Source organism: Hyperolius riggenbachi, chromosome 9, assembly GCF_040937935.1.
Source record: "Hyperolius riggenbachi isolate aHypRig1 chromosome 9, aHypRig1.pri, whole genome shotgun sequence".
In the NCBI taxonomy this organism is placed as follows: domain Eukaryota; kingdom Metazoa; phylum Chordata; class Amphibia; order Anura; family Hyperoliidae; genus Hyperolius; species Hyperolius riggenbachi.
The window spans coordinates 6,835,288-6,859,118 of NC_090654.1; the positions used below are offsets into that span (position 1 = coordinate 6,835,288).

Here is a 23,831-nt window from a genome sequence, read left to right on the forward strand (position 1 = left end):
TGATTCATCCTGCAGAGGAAAGCCTGACATAGGCCTCTTGCACACTGCAAGTGATTCCGATTCAGATTCCGCTTTTTAATCAGTTTTTACATCCGATTCAGATTCCGATTTGCAGTTTGCTCCCTGCACACTGCAAATCGGAATCTGAATCGGATGTAAAAACTGATTAAAAAGCGGAATCTGAATCAGAATCACTTGCAGTGTGCAAGAGGCCTTACTCTGTGTGGATTTATTTAAATATATATAACATACTGTATGTGGCTTTATTACTGCCAGACTCTCTCTTTGTAATGCAACCTCCAGAACTTCTCAACAAACACACAGAATCTCACAGGAGATAAACACACGTTTACGATGACAGATGAGCATTGATCAGAGATCCGCCTGGCTGTATGAACATACCAGGGTAGTGAGGAAAGGCCTGTGCTCACCTAGCAATTTTCCAGGCGATTTTCCCGATGACCATTGATTTTTTTGAGTGACAAACGGTCGTTTCTGCAATCTCCCAACGTGGGTACAACAGGACAATCACACGGACGTCGTTTAGCGTCGCATGGCGATAACAACCGGCATGGCAGATCAGATCTTTATGATCCCAGTTGACTCCTGTGCAAAGTACCACAATCGCTTGAATATTCGTCCACGCCTGTCGTGTGCTGTCGAGCATACCTGCCGCCTGGAAGCTGGATCGGGGAGCACTCCTCATCAGGGAGACGTCGCTGGATCCTTCATCTTCCATCGCGAGGCGAGTATGTAGCTTCAGATGATTTATAACACGCTGCAGTTGCAGTGTTGGCCACTAGAGTGCAGTGGGAGGAGGTGGGCAGGTCAGGTGATCATCTCTGTGCTGGGGAAGGAACTTGAACTAGAACTTGTTCCCTGCCAGCATTAAAATATATGTATTGTAAAAAAAATACAGATGTGCTATGTACAGAACACTGCACTTTACCCATTAATGTAAATTTACTATTAAATGCATTTGAAATGGGAGGCTGGACCAAGACCCTAAAAGAGGACCTGTAGTGACATATAGCAGAATGCAGTATACAGGCCCTTTAGTGACATGCAGCAGAATGCAGTAAAGAGGCCCTGTAGTGACATATAGTAGAATGCAGTAAAGAGGTCCTGTAGTGACATATAGCAGAATGCAGTAAAGAGGCCCTGTAGTGACATATAGCAGAATGCAGTAAAGAGGCCCTGTAGTGACATATAGCAGAATGCAGTAAAGAGGCCCTGTAGTGACATATAGTAGAATGCAGTAAAGAGGTCCTGTAGTGACATATAGCAGAATGCAGTAAAGTGGCCCTGTAGTGACATATAGCAGAATGCAGTAAAGAGGCCCTGTAGTGACATATAGCAGAATGCAGTAAAGAGGTCCTGTAGTGACATATAGCAGAATGCAGTAAAGAGGCCCTGTAGTGACATATAGCAGAATGCAGTAAAGAGGCCCTGTAGTGACATATAGCAGAATGCAGTAAAGAGGCCCTGTAGTGACATATAGCAGAATGCAGTAAAGAGGCCCTGTAGTGACATATAGTAGAATGCAGTAAAGAGGTCCTGTAGTGACATATAGCAGAATGCAGTAAAGAGGCCCTGTAGTGACATATAGTAGAATGCAGTAAAGAGGCCCTGTAGTGACATATAGTAGAATGCAGTAAAGAGGCCCTGTAGTGACATATAGCAGAATGCAGTAAAGAGGTCCTGTAGTGACATATAGCAGAATGCAGTAAAGAGGCCCTGTAGTGACATATAGTAGAATGCAGTAAAGAGGCCCTGCAGTGACATATAGCAGAATGCAGTAAAGAGGCCCTGTGGTGACATACAGCAGAATGCAGTAAAGAGGCCCTGTAGTGACATATAGCAGAATGCAGTAAAGAGGCCCTGTGGTGACATATAGCAGAATGCAGTAAAGAGGCCCTGTAGTGACATATATAGCAGAATGCAGTAAAGAGGCCCTGTAGTGACATTTAGTAGAATGCAATAAAGAGGCCCTGTAGTGACATATAGCAGAATGCAGTAAAGAGGCCCTGTAGTGACATATAGTAGAATGCAGTAAAGAGGCCCTGTAGTGACATATAGCAGAATGCAGTAAAGAGGCTCTGTAGTAACATATAGTAGAATGCAGTAAAGATGCCCTGTAGTGACCTATAGCAGAATGCAGTAAAGAGACCTTATAGTGACCTATAGCGGAATGCAGTAAAGAGGCCCTGTAGTGACATATAGCAGAATGCAGTAAAGAGCCCCTGTAGTGACATATAGCAGAATGCCGTAAAGAGGCCCTGTAGTGACATATAGTAGAATGCAGGAAAGAGGCCCTGTAGTGACATATAGCAGCATGCAGTAAAGAGGCGCTGTAGTGACATATAGCAGAATGCAGGAAAGAGGCCCTGCAGTGACCTATAGCAGAATGCTGTAAAGAGGCCCTGTAGTGACATATAGCAGAATGCCGTAAAGAGGCCCTGTAGTGACATATAGTAGAATGCAGTAAAGAGGCCCTGTAGTGACATATAGCAGAATGCAGTAAATTATTCAGGATACCCACTTTTATGGTAATTTTCCTGGTTTCAGCATCAGACATACTTCCTACATCTAAATATTAATGTATATTGGTAAATGGCTCTGCCCTCCCTGTGATGTCACAGCCTAGGCTGTTTAGTTGTGTGAAATTCTCCTCCTAGAGCATTCTGTGAGACCAGGTATATTTTGTACTGGCTTCAGAACTCTTATTAAACAAACATTACGCAGAGATCACCTGCCAGCAGTAAAAATGTCACCATGTGATAAATGTCAGAATGTAAATCAGGGAGAGGAAAGATGTTACAGTGGGCAAACACTGACTAAATCATTTATAAATGAATATTGTAAAACTTCTAAGTAAATGTATTCATTACATTATTTTTAATATAGTTCCTCTTGAAACCCCATTTGCGGAAACAATGTGCCTCGTGAAATGACAAACAACAACACTGCAATCGCCAAACACGAGGCCAGCAACAAATATCACCGCGAACGCCGCCAATGAACGCCCGTGTCTGTATTTCACACCGAACATAGAAACACCATATTATAGCATCCCGGTGACTCTATCCGAACTCCTAGAAAGTATCATAAACTTACAATAAAAGCAAGACCCAAATCCTTCAACATACAGGAAGATCGCAAGCCGTGATCGTCAATGAGACGCAAATTATTCTGCTAATTCTACTTAGGAATTGGGCCAATCAGAACTGACAGATGTTCTTCCCAATTCGAAGACGCGTACAATTTGTTTTAGGCTACATTCCCAGCGGCGTGTCGCAGTGCGTCATTCCGGCTGCATTGTAACGCTGCGCTGTGATACAACGCCTATGCGAGGTTCACACCATGGCAACATGCGGTCTATCGACATGCGGCATCCCAATCCACTGGCTGCAGTCAGATACCACAAAATCTGCGTGTTGTCAGTGAAGCATACTTTTCGTTGAAGATGTGCTTCACTGTGCGCGATGCAAGTCATGGATAATGTGCGTGACGACAGTGGAAGCATATGTTTTATTGACAGTAGGCTTCACTGTGTGCGGCGCAAGGCGCAGATAATGTGCAAGGGTGACTTTCCCGTTCGATTAAGTTTCTGCTTTTACAGGGAACGTTGCGCTGCTCGCTGTGAACGTAGCCTTAAGGTCTACAAACACGATGGCAATTTTTTCAAGGCAAATGACCACTTTTATGAGATCACATAATATCGTGTAACAAAAATGGGTTAATTTGTTGACATGTGACCACCAATGATGATCATTTGTATTGAACGACCGTCAAGATGGATCACTGGACAAGCAATTGTTCAGATGGCCATTAACCCGTACGAAAATGACCGCTATTTGTGAAATTGGTTTGCGCTGCAGCGTTCGTTATTTATGCGATCGGTGAAGATGCACGGGGAATAATCGTTCATCAGCGCTGTATCCTCGACGCATCTTCACGTGGGTCCTTAGCTTAAGCTTTGCGTGCAAGTCAGAATTATTTGCATCCCGTTGACTATCTGTAACCCCAACCTGTGACCTCCAACCGTTTGTCTCGTCTCACAGAGGCCACAGATGCCAAACGATTCAATCCTCACGTCTCTCTATAATGCCCAGTACACACCACACAATCTTCTGTTAGATTTTCTGTTAGATTTACCTGCCAGATAGATAAAGTTCAACATGTTGGAAATGTATCTATCTTACCATCTATCTGCCGAGCAATTAGGCATTGTTCTACTCAGCAGGAGATAACCAGAGGACAATGCACCAGAGATAATGACCAGTCTCTACAGAAGATAATCTTATTACAGAAAATCTAACAGAAAAATCTATGTTGTGTACTAGGCATTAAGGGGCCCATACACTGGTCGATTTCAGCAATCGATCGATTCTATAGAATCAGAAATTGATTCTTTCAAATCTATCGATCGATTGATTTGTGGCCGATTTCAATGGATTTGATCTACCCGACAGGATGGAAGATCTAAGTCAATCTGCTGCTGGCAGCAGATCGATGGTCCATAGAGTTGCATTGGATCTAATGGTCCAATATTGCATTTAGATCGATTTCCAATAGATTTTCATCTGAAATCTATTGGAAATCTCTTCCTAGTGTGTGGCCACATCAGATAGATTCCTGACAGATTTGACTTGACAGGCATCTGCTACAAATCTATCTGATGGTCAAATCTGCTGCAAATCTATAAGTGTATGGCCACCTTTTGTTGCGTGAAAGTTCTATAGGAAGATCCGTATCGGTGAACGGCTCCTCCAGTCCAGAGATAGAATCATTCCTCTCATTCATTCCATGTGATCCTACCTTATTGTCCTTACGGAAAGGCAGTATTTCCACATGAGGTTCCACACGGCTCCTCCGTCCCCCTTCATGGTCTGGCCGTGAGGACGGTTATCGGGACAGGACCGTGAGATCTGCGCACCGGATCAGATCAGGACAATGATCGCAGCCCTTGAAGTTGCAGAATCCCCCCCCCCCCTGACTTCCGGGACCAGAACTCCGAGGCAAGCTGCTCTCATGTTACTTCTCCATGGTTTGCAGGAATCTGTCTTACGCTCAACGTTATGCACATTTTCCAAGAAAGGAAAAAAACAGACCAGACCTCAAAATTACCAGTTTGCCTTTTTTTCGCTCTCCCAAGTCAACAAAGCTTCAGCAAAGGCGGCTCTGTGAGTCAGGACCAGAGGGGGTCCTCGATGTGAGATCTCTCACATTCTGCAGGCAGAGAGCTCTGGGCTGCTGAGACCCCAGCTGTCTGCAAACTATCTCACTTGACGGCTCTTAAATAAACTCTTTACTGGCCAAACCTAATGAATCCCCCCCCCCCCCAATACTCTGAACAGAGAGCTTGGAACTCTCCTGAACCTACCGGGTTACACCGTGAGGCGATGTCGGATGAGCGATACTCTTATATTGGCTTCAACTCACTAAGACATGTTCGATAAAAAATAAAAGGTCGGTAAAATACCACATAGAAGGCCCATATGCAATTCACTTTTTCTCCTAACAGAGGCGCTTAGTGTTACACTGATCTGCAGCTGTTGTATACTCTGTTTTTTACTGCCTGATGAAGCAGGGTTACGCCAGTGAAATGCGTTGCACAATTTCTTGTAGTGTATAAATAAAACTTTTCACTGTTGAAATCGACAGTTTGTTTGTCTGCTTGAGGAGGTAAGTCCACCACTACCTCCTCTTTATGTTTTTAAAAATGTTTTAGTGGATTTTATTCTTTTGGCGCCTCTGTTGCCTTCATACACTTTTTCTCCTAGGTGATATTGTCACACCTTTTGATAAAATGTCCTTGAAACTCGCAGCAAGCAGGGAAATGCTCAGAATACTTTTTGATAGTACTTTTCCAACTACTTTTTGGTACTTGTGCAGGGGCGGCGCCAGGAGGGTGCAAGGGGGTGCTCGAGCACCCCCTAGAATTGTCCAAGCACCCCCAAAGCACCCCCTGGAGTGAACTGACTTCAGGCGTCTAAAAGACGCCAAGTCAGTTCACACAGCGGCAGCACGGAGCAGCAGGCAGGGCTACGGTAAGATGGCCGCCCGGAGCCCTGTTCTGCAGACTTCGAGTCTGCAGTGCATGGCTTCGGGCGGCCATTTTCCCGTAGCCCTGCTCTCTGCATGCAGGCAGGAAGTCTCGTCGTGACGTCGGGAAGGAAGAGGATCGTGGGCGCGCGGGCGCTGCGCGCCACAATGAGGTCGGGACTCGGGACAGGAGGTCGGGAAAGAAGGTCTTCTGGCTGTAGGTGAGTAAATGGGTTTTTCTTTTCTTTTTCAGGTGATGCTGATTGTGCATATTGGGGTCATATCTGCTGCGGATTGTGCATATTGGGGTCATATCTGCTACGGATTGTGCATATTGGGGTCATATCTGCTACGGATTGTGCATATTGGGGTCATATCTGCTACGGATTGTGCATATTGGAGTCATATCTGCTACCGATTGTGCATATTGGGGTCATATCTGCTACCGATTGTGCATATTGGGGTCATATCTGCTACCGATTGTGCATATTGGGGTCATATCTGCTACCGATTGTGCATATTGGGGCCATATCTGATAACGATTGTGCATATTGGGACCATATCTGCCACCGATTGTGCATATTGGGACCATATCTGCCACCGATTGTGCATATTGGGACCATATCTGCCACTGATTGTGCATATTGGGACCATATCTGCTACCGATTGTGCATATTGGGACCATATCTGCTACCGATTGTGCATATTGGGACCATATCTGCTACCGATTGTGCATATTGGGACCATATCTGCTACCGATTGTGCATATTGGGGTCATATCTGCTACCGATTGTGCATATTGGAGCCATATCTGATAACGATTGTGCATATTGGGGTCATTGGACGTGTTTTTTGTTAAAATCTGCTCACATTACGTGTATTTTCTTGAGAAAACCTGCACAATTATGTGAATTTTCTGGGGAAAGGGTCACCAAAACTTGGGCCCTCTTAAAGGGAACCCGAGGTGAGAATAATATTGAGGCTGCCATATTTATCTCCCTTTAAGCAATACCAGTTGCCTGGCTGCCGTGCTGGTCCTCTGCCTCTTATTCTTTCAACCATAGACCCTGAACAAGCATGCAGCAGGTCAGGGGTTTCTGACAATATTGTCAGAACTGACAAGATTAGCTGCATGGCTTGTTTCTGGTGTAATTCAGTTCACTACTGCAGCCAAATAGATCAGCAGGGCTGCCAGGCAACTAGAATTGTTTAAAAGGAAATAAATATGGCAGCCACCATATCACTCTCACCCTGGGTTCACTTTAAATTACAGTTAGCCCCGCCCTCATCCGGTCATGACCACGCCCATTTTTTCACCGCGGCGCGCCGCAGGTTGTAGCCACACCCATTTTTTGCCACGGCGCGCGAGTGTTCAGCTCCCCCGGAAATTGGTCCAGCACCTGCATAGCACCCCCTAAAAAAATTTCCTGGAGCCGCCACTGTACTTGTGCAATTGTAAAATGCTAAAAAGTTATGCAGTCAATTGATAGCTCAAGTCACTTGCACATGGCCCTCAGTTTTTTAGAGTTAATCCACTAAGATTTTCACACGTGGTAATAATTTGGTGCAAAAAAAACGGCATGACAATTGACTAGAGGCTGGATGCACGACACTACCGCAAAGATGGCCTGCACAGGGGGCGCACTTAACCCTTAAAGAGAACCAGAGATGAAGCACCCTCATGTATTTTACCTTATAAATCAGTGGGAACATGACAGTAAACACCTAATCTGCTCTTTGTTACATTGTTCTCTGTTTAATTTGCCTGTTATCACCTCTAAGATAAGAATCCCGACTAAGCAGTCGGCTGGCTTTGCTACAGAAAGATTATAGCTGAGACTGTGTTCTTTTGTGTCTTTTCAAGTCCAAGCCTGCCCCCTGCTGGCTTTGCTCAGGAATCATTATAGCTGAGTCATTATAGCAAAGCCAAACTCAATGCTCAGTCCGGGATTCTTATCTCAGCTAGATAACAGACACTTTTAGCAGTGAGGATGGAACAGAGAGCAGGGTAGGTGTTTTCTCTAATGTTCCCACTGATTTCTATGGCAAAATACACAAGGGTGCTTCGTCTCTGGTTCACTTTAAGCACCATGGGCGTTACCAGGGTTATGCACACGTTGCTATGGTTACCATAGTGATGCACAGGTTAACCTGGTAATGCCCAAACACTCTAGAGTGCTAATCCGCGGTGCTCCCTTGCCGTTAGTAATGGCAAAATTGCCACACACTTCCTCCGCACGGCAACTTTACCGCAGTCTAGTGCATCAGACCTTAAGATTTTTACCTCATGCGGTATTACAATCATTATCTCAAAGCCCTAAAGGTGACCACACACCATACAATTTTTTTATTTTGGTTTGAATTGAGCATTCAGATCCAATTATCCGAATTATCGGAAGCTTCGATCAGAATCTTCAAGGTACCACACACGTATTTTTCGAGATTGCCGCAATTTTGGGATAAAAGATCGTAAACTCCGAAGAAATTGGTTGGTTAGAAAAATCAGGAGGAAAAAGTGAAATAAGTTAGTTTGGTAAGTACTTAATAGTTACATACAATTTTGGTCCTGGTTGAATACAATTTATCACACACCATACAATTATTGATAAAATCTGAATCTGAATTTTCCAACATGTCCAATCTAAAAAAAAAAAAAAGGGAAATTCAATTGGATTTCTTGATCAAAAACAAATAAAAGCTTTCGATTTTTCGGACAACCGATTGTATTTATCGAATTGGGGTGACATTGGATATTTTAATTGTATGGTGTGTGGCCACCGTAAGGCTTTGTGAAGTGAAGCCATTGTGTTAAGTGCGAGGCTGAACATCTAAAATGGAAAATCTGATGGAAACTGCGGTGTGGATTCGCTGGTGGTGATGCGTTTCTCCTGCGCCAGGTAGACGCTCTATCCTCACAGGCTGGAAAGCAATTAGAGTGGAGCGTCTGCCAAAGCTGTCTTTCCAGTAATTTGTCATTGCTGCGGGTCACGGTGCATCCAGCGGAAAAATAAGGGCTCAGCTGACATCTTCTGTTATATGAGACATTTCATCGCACCTACAGAGCGACATCCTCTGGGCTAAAGAGATTCCTGAGTATTTATAGATACAGGTAATCCACTCCCTTCAGCTGTGGCCACACCCACATTCCTCCTGCTGTAACCACACCCACATTCTTCCTGCGGTGACCACGCCTTCATTCTTCCTGCTGTGGCCACACCCACATTTTTCCTGGCTATGGCCCCTGCTGTGACCACTCCACATTCTTCCCCTACTGTGGCTCTGCTGTGACCATGCCCACATTCTTCCCCTGCTGTGACCACACCCACATTCTTCCCCTGCTTTGACCACACCCACATTCTTCCCCTGCTGTGACCACACCCACATTCTTCCCCTAGGTGTTCAGAGCCCACATTGAATCTGAACTCTCTAGTATTCTGGATTTGGCCAAGGTTTCCGATGTGACATATAATACATTTGTATGTAATTATTTAGGATCCTGCCTGAAACACACTCCATTTTTATTTTTATTTTTTTGAACAGATGATGTAAAGATCTTTTTTCTTTCACCCACCATGGACACCACAGAACGATGACAGAATTAAATCCCACCCACCATGGACGGTCCCTCCCCACACAGAACGATGACAGAATTAAATCTCACCCACCATGGACGGTCCCTCCCCACACAGAACGATGACAGAATTAAATCCCACCCACCATGGACGGTCCCTCCCCACACAGAACGATGACAGAATTAAATCTCACCCACCATGGACGGTCCCTCCCCTCACAGAACGATGACAGAATTAAATCTCACCCACCATGGACGGTCCCTCCCCACACAGAACGATGACAGAATTAAATCTCACCCACCATGGACGGTCCCTCCCCTCACAGAACGATGACAGAATTAAATCTCACCCACCATGGACGGTCCCTCCCCACACAGAACGATGACAGAATTAAATCTCACCCACCATGGACGGTCCCTCCCCTCACAGAACGATGACAGAATTAAATCTCACCCACCATGGACGGTCCCTCCCCACACAGAACGATGACAGAATTAAATCTCACCCACCATGGACGGTCCCTCCCCTCACAGAACGATGACAGAATTAAATCTCACCCACCATGGACGGTCCCTCCCCACACAGAACGATGACAGAATTAAATCTCACCCACCATGGACGGTCCCTCCCCTCACAGAACGATGACAGAATTAAATCTCACCCACCATGGACGGTCCCTCCCCTCACAGAACGATGACAGAATTAAATCTCACCCACCATGGACGGTCCCTCCCCTCACAGAACGATGACAGAATTAAATCTCACCCACCATGGACGGTCCCTCCCCTCACAGAACGATGACAGAATTAAATCTCACCCACCATGGACGGTCCCTCCCCACACAGAACGATGACAGAATTAAATCTCACCCACCATGGACGGTCCCTCCCCTCACAGAACGATGACAGAATTAAATCTCACCCACCATGGACGGTCCCTCCCCTCACAGAACGATGACAGAATTAAATCTCACCCACCATGGACGGTCCCTCCCCTCACAGAACGATGACAGAATTAAATCTCACCCACCATGGACGGTCCCTCCCCTCACAGAACGATGACAGAATTAAATCTCACCCACCATGGACGGTCCCTCCCCACACAGAACGATGACAGAATTAAATCTCACCCACCATGGACGGTCCCTCCCCTCACAGAACGATGACAGAATTAAATCTCACCCACCATGGACGGTCCCTCCCCACACAGAACAATGACAGAATTAAATCCCACCCACCATGGACGGTCCCTCCCCTCACAGAACGATGACAGAATTAAATCTCACCCACCATGGACGGTCCCTCCCCTCACAGAACGATGACAGAATTAAATCCCACCCACCATGGACGGTCCCTCCCCTCACAGAACGATGACAGAATTAAATCTCACCCACCATGGACGGTCCCTCCCCTCACAGAACGATGACAGAATTAAATCTCACCCACCATGGACGGTCCCTCCCCTCACAGAACGATGACAGAATTAAATCTCACCCACCATGGACGGTCCCTCCCCACACAGAACGATGACAGAATTAAATCCCACCCACCATGGACGGTCCCTCCCCATACAGAACAATGACAGAATTAAACCTGTATGCGGAGACTTGGCCTGAGAGCGCTGACCCCTGTCTTTTGTGTTTGGGATAATTTATAGGTACAGACTAACCAGAAAACTCACAGTGACCAAGAACTCATTGGAGTGTGTAAGGGACTACAATGGTCCTAAAAGCCCCCTTACTAAGATGTTAAGAAAAACAAAAGTTTGCTTTCCTAGAACAGAAAGAATTTGCGATAATTCAGGTTAGAGTGAGCTGGAGATGTCTCCCAGTGCATGACTGCTGAATATATGCAAATTAACCATTGTACCCTTAGAAGCTAAACACACCTCCAGAACCGCTGGAATGCAATGATGTGTCAGCTTGTTAATATGTACAGAGCCATAATAATCCAACATGCATACAGACCGTTTCGGATTGTTTGATCCTCATCAGTGCATGGCATGGATTAATTTGGCTCTATGCAGTAGGGCTTGTAACACCGAGAGGTACAGACTACCCAGCCAGCTCATGGTGACCCAGAACTCATTGGAGTGTATAAGGGACTACAATTGTCCTAAAAGCTCCCTTACTAAGATGTTAAGAAAAACAAAAGTTTGCTTTCTTAAAATAGAAAGAATTTGCGATAATTCAGGTTGGAGTGAGCTTGAGATGTCTCCCAGTGCATGACTGCTGAATATATGCAAATTAACCAGCTTCTTACGACTAAGCTTAGCTTCTAAGGACGACAATGGTTAATTTGCATATATTCAGCAGTGATGAACTGGGAGACATCTCAAGCTCACTCCAACCTGAATTATCGCAAATTCTTTTTGTTTTAAAAAAGCAAACTTTTGTTTTCCAGATAATTTATACCATAAGATTCCAGCCTGTAATATGAAGGGGTGAGGCATGGTGATAGCCCGTGACTAAGCACTTTCACACCACCAGAGGGAAGGAGGTACAAGACTGCACTCCTCAGCAGCAGGCCTCCCCAATCTGGAACTAATCAGGGATGAGATCAGCCTGGGTGGAAACGATTATCACTCAGACCTCAGAGAATCTGCCGTCATTTATATTCCTCAGTCTGCCAGCAGATCGGATTATAGATGACAGGCTGCTGACCGCGGATCGCAGTGACCAGGCCGGAGATCATTAGCCGTGTGTCTGCAGCTGCCAATATACTCTGATAAACTACGGACACACCGAGAGATAGAATCATGTGACATGACCGATGAACGATTATTCCGCGATCAGCAGAGCTGTGACTGATGCGATGTGAACTATGGCAGGAGACTGCAACCGACATACCAAGCGATCACTCACGAAGGATCGTTCAACGATACAGGATGCCGGGGGAAGTGCCATAGACTTTATGGACACATCGTTTTCAAAATCGTACACATTGCTGACAATTAACCACAAAAAAGATTAGAGAAACATGTGGTGACCAGTTTCGTGTGCTAACAACCCTTCCTCAGGGTGGTACCAAGTAATCAGGAAAGCTGGCTCAAGCTGCTTCATAAACTTAAAGAGAATCTGTATTGTTAAAATCACACAAAAGTAAACATACCAGTGCGTTAGGGGACATCTCCTATTACCCCCTGACACAATTTCGCCGCTCCTCGCCGCATTAAAAGTGGTTAAAAACAGTTTTAAAAAGTTTGTTTATAAACAAACAAAATGGCCACCAAAACAGGAAGTAGGTTGATGTACAGTATGTCCACACATAGAAAATACATTCATACACAAGCAGGCTGTATACAGACTTCCTTTTGAATCTCAAGAGATCATTTGTGTGTTTCTTTCCCCCTGTTCTCATGCACTGAAGTTTCAGGCTGCTTGTTTCTTCCTGCAAACAGCTTTGCCCTTGTCTGTAATTCTTCAGTATGTGAAAGCCCAGCCAGCTCAGAGGATGATTTATCCAGCTTGTAAAAGAGAAGAGAGAAGAGAGAAGCTGCTCTAATCCTAAATAACACACAGGCAGTGTGCATAGAGGGGCCTGGAGGGGGGAGTTCATAGCAGAACCACAACACTGAAGAACTTGGCAGCCTTCCAGACACAGGCTGACAAGTCTGACAAGAGAGAGATAAGTTGATTTATTACAGAGACAGTGATAGTATAAAGTGCTGCAGTAAGCCAGAACACATTAGAATAGCTTTTTGAACTTGTAGGATGATAAAAAACAGGATGCAATTTTTGTTACGGAGTCTCTTTAAAGGGAACCAGAGATGAAGCACCCTCATGCATTTTACCATATGTATCAGTGGGAACATTAGAGAAAACACCTACCTTGCTTTCTGTTTCATTCTGCACTGCACAGTTTGCTTCTAATCAGCCCTGATAAAATCCCAGACTGAGCATTCAGTTTGGCTTTGCTCAGGAATATTTATAGCTCAGTCTGTGTTCTCTCATGTCTTTTCAAGTCCAAGCCTGCCCGCTGCTGGCTCTGCTCAGGAATCATTATAGCTGAATCATTATAGCAAAGCCAAACTCAATGCTCAGTGGGGGATTTTATCAGGGCTGATAACAGGCAGGCTGTGCAGTGCAGAATGAAACAGAGAGCAGGATAGGTGTTTTCTCTAAAGTTCCCACTGATATATATGGTAAAATACAGGAGGGTGCTTCACTCTGGATCACTTTAAATGATAATAAAATTAATAATACATACTAATAATTGTTGCTTATCAGCTTTTGCCTGCAATCCATATTCATGTTTTTATTTAACTTTTCAGTGTTTTATTCTATTAGTAGAATAAAACAGAGTTACGGTAGTTTCCTATATTACACTTCAAGCCATTCTCCACAAATTTGGCTTAATTACGTCCCCCTCTTTCCTCACAGCAAGCAGCAGTTCTAAGGTTTTAAAAAGAATGGCAGTTGCTCACTTCCACCTTTAAATGATGTGGTCATGTGACCTGTCTCTTGGGGCAGACAGCCAAGTTCCCTCCTCCTCCGAGCTCTCCAGGAGCATGGCTGTCCAGAACACACCCCTTGCCTGAGTCACACCTCTTTTAATTGGCTGATGTAAGGAGGGCCAGCTGTTCTCTCCCAGAAGGCACCTGGAAAGGAAGTCAAGGGGCATTGTATGCCACGCCTCCTCCCCTCCCATGCAGAACAGCAGAGGGGGGAGGGGGGGTCAGTGGCAGCATGAGGTGTGTGCCATCCCTAGAGGTGCCAGTGCAAGCCTGAGAAGAGGAAAAGACCTGGGCTGCTGTCACATGACCACTAGAATAAAAGGGGTAGAAGGTACTGAAAAACATTTTACACAATAACACCATTACGTTGAGTTTTATTTATCTTAGTATTCATGTACCCAGTGACAACTATTACCATTTTCTGAATGAATCTTTAATCTGAGTCTGTCGGACTATAAGCATTATTATTATTCTTTAGTATTTATATAACACCAACATATTACACAGTGCTGTACAGAGTGTATATAGTCTTGTCACTAATTGTCCCTCAGAGGGGCTCACAATCTAATTCCTGCCATAGTCCTTGGTCTATGTATGTATCGTGTAGTGTATGTATCGTAGTCTAGGGCCAATTTAGGGGAAGCCAATTAACTTATCTGTATGTTTTTGGGATGTGGGAGGAAACTGCAGTGCCCGGAGGAAACCCATACAGACACAGTAGGAACATACAAACTCCATGCAGATAGTGCCCTGGCTGGGATTTGAACCAGGGACCCAGCGCTGTAAAGAGAGAGCGCTAATCACTACACCACCGTGCTGCCCATCGCATTGTCAGAGTCAGCAAAGAGCCCAATTTCCCTAAATATCTCTAATAGCGCATTCCGTGTGCCATATCTCTGCCCCGGGTGCAATCAAAATAAAAACCAGACATAACAATAGTAAGACGCAGGGAAAATACACTCATTTAATATAAATGAGATCTCCTGATGAGAGCAGCCATATAAACTGGAGATATCTCCCCACATATTACACAAGATTAATCTTCACTACGCCACAAAACAAACCAGATGCAGCCAACTGCAGTGTCATCACTCCACAATATCCCTGTCCCTTATAGCCGTCACTGTATAGCTAGTCAGCCTAAACACTGGCTCTGCTGTCATCTACCACACTGCCCAGCATGGCTATAGATGTATGTATCAGTGAGAGACAGGGAGGGAGGGATGGATAGATAGATACGGTAGTGTAAGGATCCCTCCTGTAGCGTATTCTCTCCATTGCAGTGGATCTGCAAACGGACAGTTCTGGCTTATCTGCTTACATTCGGTTGTGCATTCGCAGTGAGTCTCATTGTCATTTGCGATCGCTCTGCAGTTCTGGGCAGCTCAGGATGCTGTCATCATTCCACCAATTGCTCGTTGCAGCTGAGCTGCGGCCAGATAGCCCTGGATTTCCTGCATGCATGTTGTTACATAATACTGCATGCATTTCTTATGGGAGTCCTTTGCATTCACAGCCAGCTAGCAAATGGTAATCAAGCCAGCTCAGGATTGAGTGATTACCATTCAGCTGTGTAGAGATTTGCATGCTTGCATCCATTGGCTGATGCCAGCATAAAAGTCTGCCTCCCCTTTTAGACCTCGCCCATCATAGCGTTCAGCTCTTTGAGTTGTCGTTGGGTCTATGCTGTGAAAGTGGTCATTGTAAATGTATAATGCCTAGCTCTGTATTTTCATGTCTGCTGGACGTTTGCTGACCTGCGGGGCTCAGTGAAATCCTTCTGATCCTGATAGTGAGATTCTGCCAGCGCCACGTTAGTGACTGGTACTATTCCTTCTAGCCTTGTTCTTGAGGATGAACTTTAGCAGTGGTTGCCATTAGTTACGCTCCTACCTGTTAGTCTTGTCTATCTCAGTGTGAATGTTGCCGTCGCTGCAGCAACGACTAGATTGGCAGCATTCCGTCTGTCTGTCTGTTTGTCAATTGTTATTACTTGCGATTTAGCTAGTTTCTTGATAAATATATATGCAGATCAGCGAATATATATTTATCCGTTAGTTGAGCCGTTTGTTATTTTTCTGAATTAACCTTTATGACCTTAGCCTGTTACCGACTCCGCCTAGCCCTTCTGTATTGCTGCCATCTGATCTATCGTGTATGACCCAAGCCTGTTACCGACTACGTCTGTTGTGTATTGTATCACTTAGCATCTAGTCTGATAGGTGGCCCAGAGCTGCAGTGGCTCTGGGAAATCTTGCTCCCTTGTTCATTACTCCTGAGTCCATCTGTGGAGCCTCTTTCATTATCCAGCTACTTAGCCTTGTTGCCCTGGGTGGTCAAAGTGTGCCCCCCCAGCATTACAGGTAGATAGATAGGTAGATAGATAGATAGATAGATAACCAGCCATATAGATAAATATTGATAGACTAGTCCATTAGGCCTACTTAAAAAAATGACCACCAGCACACGTTGCCGCCCACACACGTCTGCCCCCAGAACGCCCCCCCCCCCATAACTAAACACTAAAACTCACTATTCTCTTGCTAAATGTAGGATAGTCCCGCTGGGGAGCCCACCTCTGAGCATAATCACTGACATCACTTCCTGTGTATGAAGGAAGTAGAGGGGAGGATAAGGCAGGGGTGGGGCTCCATCATCCCAGTAAGGCAGGGGTGGGACTCCACCGTCCCAGTAAGGCAGGGGTGGGACTCCACCGTCCCAGTAAGGCAGGGGTGGGACTCCACCGTCCCAGTAAGGCAGGGGTGGGACTCCACCGTCCCAGTAAGGCAGGGGTGGGACTCCACCGTCCCAGTAAGGCAGGGGTGGGACTCCACCGTCCCAGTAAGGCAGGGGTGGGACTCCACCGTCCCAGTAAGGCAGGGGTGGGACTCCACCGTCCCAGTAAGGCAGGGGTGGGACTCCACCGTCCCAGTAAGGCAGGGGTGGGACTCCACCGTCCCAGTAAGGCAGGGGTGGGACTCCACCGTCCCAGTAAGGCAGGGGTGGGACTCCACCGTCCCAGTAAGGCAGGGGTGGGACTCCACCGTCCCAGTAGGGCAGGGGTGGGACTCCACCATCCTAGAGACCAACTAAAGTATCTGTTCACAGCATCTTAAGCAAACATACCTGTCTACCTTATTGATTTGATACAGTCACACAAGATTGTACAATCGAGATTGAATAGTCAATGGGTAACTTAACATACAATGGTCGTTACTTTAGGGACACGCATGACAAGAGATAATTTAAGCTTGTATAAAATAACTGTGTGAAATATGGCATGATGTGTGGTCAGAGTAAAACTGTCCACTGATGATACTCTGTCTGTGCCCAAGAATATTACCGCACTTTAGCGCATCAACCCCAATAGACGCTTACACTATCCAAGATTATGAAACATTTTTACTGGAGGATGCCAGTCGTGTCAAGCGAAGCACATTTGCTTGACACAAATATGAATACATTTGTATTTTCTAGTAAGTTCTGTCTAGAAGGCCCAACCCTCCTTTACCATCTTTGTATATTATATTTTTACTAGTAAAAAAGCCCCGCCCATTTAATAACAGGTGCTAGCCCCACCCCCGCAACTCGTGCGTGCTACACATGTGTGGTAGGCAGCAGGTATGGACGCACGAGGACGCAGGGACAGGGGAATTATTATAAGGGATTGGATACTTTACAGCACATCTTACCTTCCTCAGGATGGCCTTCAAACCACCCCCCCCCCCCAAATCTATGGGTCCCCTCCCCAGATATCAGCCCCCAATATCTAGGGATGCAGGGGTGAAGACCAGCATTCCGAATCAAGAGAGTGACTCCCCCCGAATCTCACAGACCGACTAATCCATCTCCTCATGGGGGATTCTCGGGGCTTTCTTTGTTTTCAAAAGCATTTCCTGAATGGCAGTTGCTCAGTCTAACTGCCAAAATAGAGTGTCAGTGAATAGGGAGACTTGCTGGTATTTTACTATTTTGGCAGCTAGACTGTCGTTCAGGAAATGCTTTTGAAAACAAATAAATCCCCCATGAGGAGATGGACTAGTCTAAAAACCTGTCAGTTCTGTCAGATTTTAACGGCTCACTTTTTTGGCTGGAATAGTCCTTTAAAGGCTTCGTACCCCTGAAACCCTCAGATTGGTATTCTCATCTAACCACTGTAATACTGATTACGGCCTCCTCTGTCTGATATATACAGTATAACATGCCGGCTCAGGTCCCACTTCAGCAGCCGCGAGTTATTTACTGCTTTATAAGAGAACTGCCTGAGCCATAAAGCCAGATGTAATGTCTTGTAGAGACTGACCAGTGATGTAAATCATAACCAGGTGACAATGCGCTATAACACTGCAGTGCCGCTATCACTGGCCATAACCCGGAGACAGAACCGGCCTCATACACAGGCAGAGGAGAGGGATACAACCAAACACGACACAAATAAACAGCAAACAAAAAGTCACATCAGATCATTACACCATCATAGTTACTACTTATTTCCTATGTACCACAAACACCTGCAAACAGGAAGCACAGAATATAGCAAGTGACCGCACTAACTTCATTTTACATACGGCCTACTTGCTGGTTGCCATGCCAATACTCTGCCTACAATAGTCTCTGACCCAGAACCAGTATGCAGCTCAGTCTCTGACCCATAACCAGTATGCAGCTCAGTCTCTGACCCAGAACCAGTATATAGCTCAATCACTAACCAAGAACCAGCATGTAGATTAAACACTGGCTCATATCCAGTATGCAGCACAATCACTGACCCAGAACCAATATGCAGCTCAGTCTCTGACCCAGAACCAGTATGCAGATCAAACACTGACACAGAACCAGCATGCACCTCAATCACTGACCCAGAACCAGTATGCAGCTCAGTCTCTGACCCAGAACCAGTATGCAGATCAAACACTGACACAGAACCAGCATGCAGCTCAATCACTGACCCAGAACCAGTAAGCAGCTCAGTCTCTGACCCAGAACCAGTATGCAGCTCAGTCTCTGACCCAGAACCAGTATGCAGATCAAACACTGACACAGAACCAGCATGCAGCTCAATCACTGACCCAGAACCAGTAAGCAGCTCAGTCTCTGACCCAGAACCAGTAAGCAGCTCAGTCTCTGACCCAGAACCAGTATGCAGATCAAACACTGACACAGAACCAGCATGCAGCTCAATCACTGACCCAGAACCAGTAAGCAGCTCAGTCTCTGACCCAGAACCAGTAAGCAGCTCAGTCTCTGACCCAGAACCAGTATGCAACTCAGTCTCTGACCCAGAACCAGTATGCAACTCAGTCTCTGACCCAGAACCAGTATGCAGCTCAGTCTCTGACCCAGAACCAGTATGCAGATCAAACACTGACACAGAACCAGCATGCACCTCAATCACTGACCCAGAACCAATATGCAGCTCAGTCTCTGACCCAGAACCAGTATGCAGATCAAACACTGACACAGAACCAGCATGCAGCTCAATCACTGACCCAGAACCAGTAAGCAGCTCAGTCTCTGACCCAGAACCAGTATGCAACTCAGTCTCTGACCCAGAACCAGTATGCAACTCAGTCTCTGACCCAGAACCAGTATGCAACTCAGTCTCTGACCCAGAACCAGTATGCAGCTCAGTCTCTGACCCAGAACCAGTATGCAGATCAAACACTGACACAGAACCAGCATGCAGCTCAATCACTGACCCAGAACCAGTATGCAGCTCAGTCTCTGAAACAGAACCAGTATTCAGATCAAACACTGACACAGAACCAGCATGTAGCTCAATTACTGACCCAGAACCAGTATGCAGCTCAATCACTGACCCAGAACCAGTATGCAGCTCAGTCTCTGACCCAGAACCAGTGTGCAGATCAAACACTGACACAGAACCAGCATGTAGATTAAACACTGGCTCATATCCAGCATGCAGCACAATCACTGACCCAGAACCACAGAACCAGTGTGCAGCTCAGTCTCTGACCCAGAATCAGTGTGAAGATCTATCATTGACCCAGAACCAGCATGTGGAGCAATTGCTGACCCAGAACCAACGAGCAGCTTATAGTGTAGCAGAGATGAAGAATACTTAGTATTCTATACATACCTGGGGCTTCCTCCAGCCTCATGCGCACAGATTACTCCCACGCCGCCGTCCTGCGGTGTCTGCAGCTCCGGTACCGGGACACGTAACTTCCTCCAGTCGGGGGACGGTCTGCTCAAGAGAAGTGCACTCTTTAGTTTACGTATCTCTCAGGCGGCCGCTGGATACACAAAGAGCGCACTTCCTCTCGAGCAGACTGGCCATAACTAACAGGACCCGGTACCGGAGCTGCAGGCAGCGGAGAATGGCGGGTGGGAGCAATCTGTGCGCATGAGGCTGAAGGAAGACCCCGGTATGTATAAAATACTAAGTATTCTTCATCTCTGGTACACTTTAAAGGGATCGCTGGAGAAGGCGGTGGGGGTGGAGCGAGCCTGGAGGAGGCGGGATCACAGCGAGCCTGGAGGAGGCGGTGGGGGTGGAGCAAGCCTGGCGGTGTCACAGTGAGCCTGGAGGAGGCGGTGGGGGTGGGGGGAGCCTGGAGGAGGTGGGATCACAGTGAGCCTGGAGGAGGCGGGATCACAGCGAGCCTGGAGGAGGGGGTGGGGGTGGGGGGTGAGCCTGGAGGAGATGGTGGGGATGGAGTGAGCCTGGAGGAGGCGGGATCACAGCGAGCCTAGAGGAGGCGGTGGGGGTGGGGGGAGCCTGGAGGAGGCGGGATCACAGCTAGCCTGGAGGAGACGGTGGGGGTGGGAGGGAGCCTGGAGGAGGCGGTGGGGGTGGAGTGAGCCTGGAGGAGGTGGGATCACAGCGAGCCTGGAGGAGGCGGGATCACAGCGAGCCTGGAGGAGGCGGTGGGGGTGGGGGTGAGCCTGGAGGAGATGGTGGGGATGGAGTGAGCCTGGAGGAGGCGGGATCACAGCAAGCCTGGAGGAGGCGGTGGGCGTGGAGTGAGCCTGGGGGAGATGGTGGGGGTGAAGTGAGCCTGGAGGGGGCGGGATCACAGCGAGCCTGGAGGAGGCGGTGAGGGTGGAGCAGTCAGGAGAAGACTTGACCAGAATCTGAACTTTCCTCCTATGAAGCACCAGAGGATTGATAATACTTTCCGCTGTACCAGAGATGATCTGACTCACGGAGATGGAAGTAATCCAAGCTCAGCGTTATATGTGAAAGCGGCGGCGATCAATTAAACAAATCATTAGGGAGAATACAGAAATATGCTGCTATGAATGTAATTACAGAGTTTACAGCCGGTACATTTTTGTAAAGGTTAATCTTGTAGCGGTCGATAAGAAAAACAATGTTGTGTTCAAAATACAGTAAAAATAGAGGTGTGATTACCCCCTAACCTCACAAAAACAACTTAATTATGGAGCCCTCGCTGCCCCTCCCCCACCCGCTCCACGGCCGATAGCAGCTCTCCTCTACTGATAATTATGGAGCCCTCGCCGCCCCTCCCCCAACCGCTCCACGGCGATAGCAGCTCTCCTCTATTGATAATTACTTCTGTGTTAAATGAAGCCAAATTTGAGAAGAGGCTGAGAGTAGGAAATAGCGCTTGGCTCTCTGTTGGGATTATTCAGTAATCCGGTGCCAAGGTTGGAGGTCCAGATCATTCACAAGGCACTTAGGCAGTTGCCTAGGGCCTGGAGATAGACAAGGGGCCTGGTTGATGCTAGCACCGACCAAATCTTACCAAAAAAAGCCAGGTGACCATAAAGGGTGAGAGCAAAGCTGTTACCAGTCTAGAGTACCATTATACTATAACCCATCTCCATGGAGGGGGAGCTTTAATTGGTGCAGATATTCCCAAGAAATTAAGTGAACGGTGCTTCTACCTCATCCGTATTTCTACAGCCGCTGCCTGGTTTATTTATATCGATCCACACTTATTGTAGACACGTTTCACTACGGCCAGTAATATGTGGTTGTAGTTATTACCTCTTAATGATACAATTAATGATACAATTGTGCTCCCGAAGAAGTGACTCTTGAACACGAAACGTGTTGTGTTTGAAAAGAGTTGCGTTGAAACCTCTGCAGTCCTACTAATGATTGTTGTAGGATAAACATTAATCATAATCACATGGATCAGCCCTCCGGGGTGACGGGTTCTTTCTTGCTGCACTAACAGTACTACTAAACCTTTACTGAATGAGTGAGTAACGTCGCCTCAAGTATGATGTTAAAAAAAAAAATAGAAGTTAGATGAAGCAATAATTAATACTCGCCGTGTAATTTGTTTATATTGTTTGTTCCTCTGTGAGCCTGCCGGTCAGCACCTTTACTGCTGGCAGCCATGAAAGAAAAATGGACGGCAGCGACTGCCCTCATCTATAAACTTGCCCACCAACTAATGCACTGAGGATCACAGACAGGAATCTGGCCTCGCCCTCCCACGCTGTGGGCGGGGTTTCCCCTCCATATCAGCCACACACATCTGTGATAAATTAGCCGGGAAAAGGTAAAGTTTTCTCGTGAGAAAGGGGGTACCGGCTACTGATTGGGATGATGTATAATTTTACATTAAACTAATCCTATCTAGAATGCACTGAGCACCCAGGAAACTATTTTTTTTACAATGACCCTCCCCATATAGGAGGTTTGTAATGCAATGTGGTGTTGGGGGGGGCGGGGTTAGGGGGGAGGCGCCATTACTTACCTGCAGAGGGCTGCTCCTCGCTCCTCTAGCCCCCCATCCATGTGGAGTGTGCCAGCGACCGGCAGATCAAAGCTTCCACCTCTGTAGCGATCGCCGCAATGCATGCTGGGAGATGTGGTCCGTAGATGTGAGTTCATCTCCTGGCATGCATTGTGGCGGCTCTGCGCAGTTGAGATAAGAAGGGGAACAATGGACTTGGCCACTGACTGATCTCACATGCTGAATCATTAAGCGACCAGTGTTGATTGCAAATTTTCGCCAGTCACTTTCGTATCGAAAATGCTATTTTTCGACTTTGAAAATATTTTTGCAAAAATACACTGCATTTTCACAATTTGAACTTTCACAAAAAAAAAAAAAAAAGCAAGAATATTCACTTAAAATTTCCATTAATGATGAGTTAGGAGCAAATTACCTTCTAAAGCTAAAAATAGCAAAAAAAAAAAAAAATCACACCTTTTAATGTGAAAAATCGTTAAAAACACGAAAACACGAAAAATCATTAACTTATTATAAAAATTATTTTCAAAGGAATTTTCGCTCGAAAGTTGAATTTTACATTATTTTTGCAGAAATGAATGCAGAAAAGACTATCGGCATTTTCGCTTATCACTGTAAGCGACCTCGGGAGAGCACTGCACATATGCCATGTCAGACTCTACAGACCAATCTCGCATGTGTATGAGGCTTTCGTTCAGTGCAATGAAGACAGGGTACTATCCAGAAATTTAAAAAAATGGATGAAGGTGGAAACAGCGAAAGCCCAGGAGACCTAATGGGCACATTTACAGTGGGACGTTACGTTGTAATGCGAAGTCGCAATGCAGCATTACAACGCAACACAAAAAAAGGCAGTAACGCATATTAATGCTGCATTACCATCGCATACATTAGATACAGTGAAGCATACAGGCAATGAAAGGTATGCTTCCCTGTACCTGTTAACGTCTGTGTTTAGCAGTAACGCACTGCAAGCAGTGAGTTACCGTTGCACTGTGAATGTCGCATAGTCTTAACGTTACAATGACTTTATAACACAGGACAATAACGCCTGGCT

The 23,831-nt window shown here is 46.2% G+C and overlaps 1 protein-coding gene across 11 annotated transcripts in view; it reads right to left on the minus strand.

Moving 5' to 3' along the window:
• IQSEC1 (IQ motif and Sec7 domain ArfGEF 1) overlaps positions 1-23,831 on the minus strand; it is a 1,051,066-nt gene that overhangs the window by 275,665 nt on the left and 751,570 nt on the right. The window contains exon 1 of one of the 11 annotated variants that reach the window (XM_068251860.1): positions 4,822-4,845. The exons of the other annotated variants lie outside the window; for them this stretch is intronic. The gene's annotated coding sequence lies outside the window, so the exon portion shown is untranslated. Of the gene's footprint in view, positions 1-4,821; positions 4,846-23,831 lie in introns of those variants that run through there. 11 annotated transcript variants of the gene reach the window in all.